The sequence below is a fragment of the Salvelinus alpinus genome, chromosome 21 (genome assembly GCF_045679555.1).
Source record: "Salvelinus alpinus chromosome 21, SLU_Salpinus.1, whole genome shotgun sequence".
Classification (NCBI taxonomy): Eukaryota; Metazoa; Chordata; class Actinopteri; order Salmoniformes; family Salmonidae; genus Salvelinus; species Salvelinus alpinus.
Window position 1 is genome coordinate 50,420,254 of NC_092106.1, and position 5,540 is coordinate 50,425,793.

The 5,540-nt window shown below is 41.7% G+C and overlaps 1 long non-coding RNA gene across 1 annotated transcript; it reads right to left on the minus strand.

Moving 5' to 3' along the window:
- Positions 1 to 228: 228 nt before the first annotated feature.
- LOC139548431 (uncharacterized) lies at positions 229 to 4,388 on the minus strand. The gene is made up of 2 exons (XR_011669707.1): positions 4,110 to 4,388; positions 229 to 808 (listed from the first exon to the last, which is right to left on the minus strand). It is a non-coding gene; the product is annotated as an uncharacterized lncRNA (long non-coding RNA).
- Between the last annotated feature and the right edge of the window lie 1,152 nt (positions 4,389 to 5,540).

The window sequence follows — 5,540 nt, forward strand, 5'->3', positions numbered from 1 at the left end:
TGGGAGCCCCCCCGGTCGGTAATTCTACAAGTTTAGATAGCTGGCTAGACTAATACATTTGTTTTTAGTTGACATGGCTAATTGATTGACTGTCAATGACTGACATATCAAGAGAAGGACTGCTGATGCAGAACTACAATACACCTATTGTATTGTACTATTCTAACTCTCAACAGTAAATTAAGACCCCACCTGAGTTCATAAAAAATTGAAATTGATCCGTGGGCCTATAAATCAAATCAAACTTTATTTGTCACATGCGCCCGAATACAACAGGTGTCGACCTTACAGTGAAATGCTCACTTACAAGCCCTTATCCAACAATGCAGTTCAAGAAAGAGTTAAGAAAATATTTACCAAAATAAACTAAAGTAAAAAATAATAAAAAGTAACACAATAAAATAAACAATAATGAGGCTATATACAGGGGGTAACGGTACAGAGTCAATGTGCGGGGGTACAAGTTAGTTGAGGTAATTTGTTCATATAGTTAGGGGTGAAGTGACTATGCATAGATAATAAACAGCGAGTAGCAGCAGTGTACAAAACAAATGGGGGGGGTGTCAATGTAAAATAGTCGGAATAATCTGGGTGGCCATTTGATTAATTGTTCAGCAGTCTTATGGCTTGGGGGGGTAGAAGCTGTTAAGGAGCCTTTTGGACCTAGACTTGGCGCTCCGGTACCGCTTGCTGTGCGGTAGCAAAGAAAACAGTCTATGACTTGGGTGACTGGAGTCTCGCCAGTTGCCCATCCCTGTGTCAGACAGTTGTCACGGCTCCTCTTCTGCAGTGCAGGGGGCGGTTCCTCCTGCAGGCAGAGGAGGGTCGTTAGTGATTGGAGCCACCTGGGCTCAGGGTATAAAACTGCTTCACTAATCATCTCTCTCTCTCTCTCTCTCTCTCTCTCTGCTCCTCCAGGTATGCTCATGTTTTGTTTGTACCTTTGTAGTTTTGCATAGTTTCCACTCAGTCATGTTCACACACACATATTCACGCATCCATGCACTTTACATACACCTTACATTATGATACTTCCACACCTCATTCCTTTTTCTTAGTTTAAAGTTAATAGTTTTGTTTATAATAAAGAACACTTTTAATTGGCCTATACCTGTTGTTCGTGTCCCCTCATTTTTGTCACAGGCTATGAGCTGGCTTGTGACACAGTATACAGTACTTATTTTTACAAGAAACACTATAGCAGGTTAGAACTTATTCAGCAGGTTACAAGAATTAACATAGTCGGTTAGAGGAATTTATGCAGCAGGTTAGGAGAATTAACATAGCAGGTTAGGAGAATTAATGTAGCAGGTTAGGAGAATTAACGTAGCAGGTTAGGAGAATTAATGCAGCAGGTTAGGAGAATTAACATAGCAGGTTAGGAGAATTAATGTAGCAGGTTAGGAGAATTAACGTAGCAGGTTAGGAGAATTAATGTAGCAGGTTAGGAGAATTAACGTAGTCGGTTAGGAGAATTCACGTAGTCAGTTAGAGGAATTTATGCAGCAGGTTAGGAGAATTAACATAGCAGGTTAGGAGAATTAATGTAGCAGGTTAGGAGAATTAACGTAGCAGGTTAGGAGAATTAACGTAGTAGGTTAGGAGCATTACCGTAGACGGTTAGGAGAATTAACGTAGCAGGTTAAGAGAATTAACGTAGCAGGTTAAGAGAATTAACGTAGCAGGTTAGGAAAATTAACGTAACATGTTAGGAGAATTAACGTAGCAGGTTAGGACAATTAACGTAGCAAGTTAGGAGAATTAACGTAGCAGGTTAGGAGAATTAACGTAGCAGGTTAGGAGAATTAACGTAGCAGGTTAGGAGAATTAACGTAGCAAGTTAGGAGAATTAACGTAACATGTTAGGAGAATTAACGTAGCAGGTTAGGAGAATTAACGTAACATGTTAGGAGAATTAACGTAGCAGGTTAGGAGAATTAACGTAGCAGGTTAGGATAATTAACGTAGCAGGTTAGGAGAATTAACGTAGCAGGTTAGGAGAATTAACGTAACATGTTAGGAGAATTAACGTAGCAGGTTAGGAGAATTAACGTAACATGTTAGGAGAATTAACGTAGCAGGTTAGGAGAATTAACGTAGCAGGTTAGGATAATTAACGTAGCAAGTTAGAAGCATTAACGTAGCAAGTTAGGAGAATTAACGTAGCAGGTTAGGAGAACTAACGTAGCAGGTTAGGAGAATTAACGTAGCAGGTTAGGATAATTAACGTAGCAAGTTAGAAGCATTAACGTAGCAAGTTAGGAGAATTAACGTAGCAGGTTAGGAGAATTAACGTAGCAGGTTAGGATAATTAACGTAGCAGGTTAGGATAATTAACGTAGCAGGTTAGGAGAATTAACGTAGCAAGTTAGAAGCATTAACGTAGCAGGTTAGGAGAATTAATGTAGCAGGTTAGGAGAATTAACGTAGCAAGTTAGAAGCATTAACGTAGCAGGTTAGGAGAATTAACGTAGCAGGTTAGGAGAATTAACGTAGCAGGTTAGAAGCATTAACGTAGCAGGTCAGGATAATTAACGTAGCAGGTTAGGCGAATTAACGTAGCAAGTTAGAAGCATTAACGTAGCAGGTTAGGAGAATTAACGTAGCAGGTTAGGAGAATTAACGTAGCAAGTTAGAAGCATTAACGTAGCAGGTTAGGATAATTAACATAGCAGGTTAGGAGAATTAACGTAGCAGGTTAGGAGAATTAACGTAGCAAGTTAGAAGCATTAACGTAGCAGGTTAGGATAATTAACGTAGCAGGTTAGGAGAATTAACACTGCAGGTTAGGAGAATTAACACTGCAGGTTAGGAGAATTAACACTGCAGGTTAGGAGAATTAACGTAGCAGGTTAGGAGAATTAACGTAGCAGGTTAGGAGAATTAACGTAACATGTTAGGATCATTAACGTAGCAGGTTAGGAGAACTAACGTAGCAGGTTAGGAGAATTAATGTAGCAGGTTAGGAGCATTAACGTAGCAGGTTAGGAGCATTAATGTAGCAGGTTAGGAGAATTAACGTAGCAGGTTAGGAGAATTAATGTAGCAGGTTAGGAGAATTAACGTAACATGTTAGGATCATTAACGTAGCAGGTTAGGAGAACTAACGTAGCAGGTTAGGAGAATTAACGTAGCAGGTTAGGAGCATTAACGTAGCAGGTTAGGAGAATTAACGTAGCAGGTTAGGAGCCGTGTTGGGGAGAAGTCAACTACATGTAGTTGAACTACAGTAGTCATTTAACTAGATGTTGCAGTAGCTTGGTGCTAGTTGAACTACAGTAGTCATTTAACTAGATGTTGCAGTAGCTTGGTGCTAGTTGAACTACAGTAGTCATTTAACTAGATGTTGCAGTAGCTTGGTGCTAGTTGAACTACTTCTAGGAGTAGTGTTTTCAGTGGGTGATAACGTTTTAGCCATGTAGCGGTGTAGCTAGCTACTGGAATTACACAGTACTCTTTTACCATGTAGTGGTGCAGCTAACTACACACTACTGTTTTACCATGTAGCGGTGTAGCTAGCTACTGGAATTACACAGTACTCTTTTACCATGTAGTGGTGCAGCTAACTACACACTACTGTTTTACCATGTAGCGGTGTAGCTAACTACACACTACTGTTTTACCATGTAGCGGTGTAGCTAGCTACTGGAATTACACAGTACTCTTTTACCATGTAGCGGTGCAGCTAACTACACACTACTGTTTTACCATGTAGCGGTGTAGCTAGCTACTGGAATTACACAGTACTCTTTTACCATGTAGCGGTGCAGCTAACTACACACTACTGTTTTACCATGTAGCGGTGTAGCTAGCTACTGGAATTACACAGTACTCTTTTTCCAAAAAGAAAAGAAAGTACTGGTGAAGTAGGCATTTCTAATAATAATTTCCTTTCTTTTCATACATCAGACCTGCCAGAAACATCATTTTTGTGTTTAATAGGCAAAATTCCACATTCTGTTAACATATGACCTCAAAGTGATCTGTCTTGCAATTTTTAGTCTATGGTATTTCAGATGTATTTGATAATTTATCACCAAGTCGTTTGGATGTATTAACTTTAGTAAACTATATTTTTATTTTAGGGTTAGCGAAAATGCTCTCCTAACCTGCTACGAAAATCACTTCCGGTCGTAGCTGTATCGAAGTGGTGTGAAAAGAGTGTGTCCCTTCTTCTTAAAGTTTATGCTCTGGGTCGATATTCACGTCTCAGGAAGGAATTCTTCTCGGCCACGCCCACAAATTAAGGGGAAGGCGAACATTCTTTCCTATCGACCACCATTGTTAAAGAGGCTACTTCGTCGTAGATTTTTTTGTGGTGGAGGTGGAGAGAGAAAGAGGCAGAGAGAAGAAAGAGAGGACACATCCATGTGTCGAGCCTCTAGTGAGCTGACTGCTGGGGAATGTGGGTGTGGAGTGCTGCAACATGCATATATGTAATCCTTATGTTCCCTTGGGCGCCAGGCGAGAGGCGGGAAAGAGGGGGGAGGGAAACAGAGGCCATGTCAGGACACGCTGCTGGTGCTCTGGAGACCCCTCCCCTCTCCTCTCCTCTCCTCTCCTCTCCTCTCCTCTCCTCTCCTCTCCTCTCCTCTCCTCTCCTCTCCTCTCTCCTCTCTTCTCTTCTCTTCTACTCTCCTCCCCTCTCCTCCTCTCCTCACCCTTCCCCTCTTCTTTCCTCTCCTCTCTTCTCCACTCTTCTCCTCTCTTCCTCTCCTTTCCTCCCACTCCCCTCCTCTCCTCCACCATCCCCTCATCTCCTCTCCTACCTCGTTTTCCACTATTTGCTTTTGCCAGTTACTAGTTCATGGTTTCTCTCTCTCATACATAGACCCTGAGTTGTATTAACTACAATGAATATACACTTAGTTCTCTTTCGATGACATAGACTGACCAGGTGAATCCAGGTGAAAGCTAGGATCCCTCCTTCCTTTCTCCACTTCAGTCAGTGTAGATGAAGGGGAGGAGACAGGTTAAAGAAGGATTTTTAAGCCTGCCATTCAGAGGGTGAATGGGCAAGACAAAAGATTTAAGTGCCTTTGAACGGGGTATGGCAGTATCAAGAATGTGGCTAGGAAAAACTCCCTAGAAAGGCCAGAACCTAGGAAGAAACCTAGAGAGGAACCAGGCTAGGAAAAACTGCGGGGGGTGGGGGGGGGGGGGGGGGCTGCCATAATCAACATCCACGTCCTTGGCGCCCAGGGGAACAGTGTGTTAACTGCATTGTTCAGGAGCAGAACGACAGATTTTTACCTTGTCAGCTCGGGGGATTTGATCCAGCAACCTTTCGGTTACTGGCCCACTAGGGCTACCTGCCACCTGCTGTCTTGGGAGGCCCTTTAAATCAAAAGGCCTTTACAACATTTCAGGTATTTCTCAATGTTAGACATAAATTCAGGATCAAGAATATCTGATTGCAGAAATGCAATTACAATCTCTGTTTGTAATTAGTCATAAGATACATTGTAAAATAATGGGAAAAATGAGTATTTCTACTGTAGCTTATTTCTATGTGGTAGTAGGATCAAAGTGCATTGGTA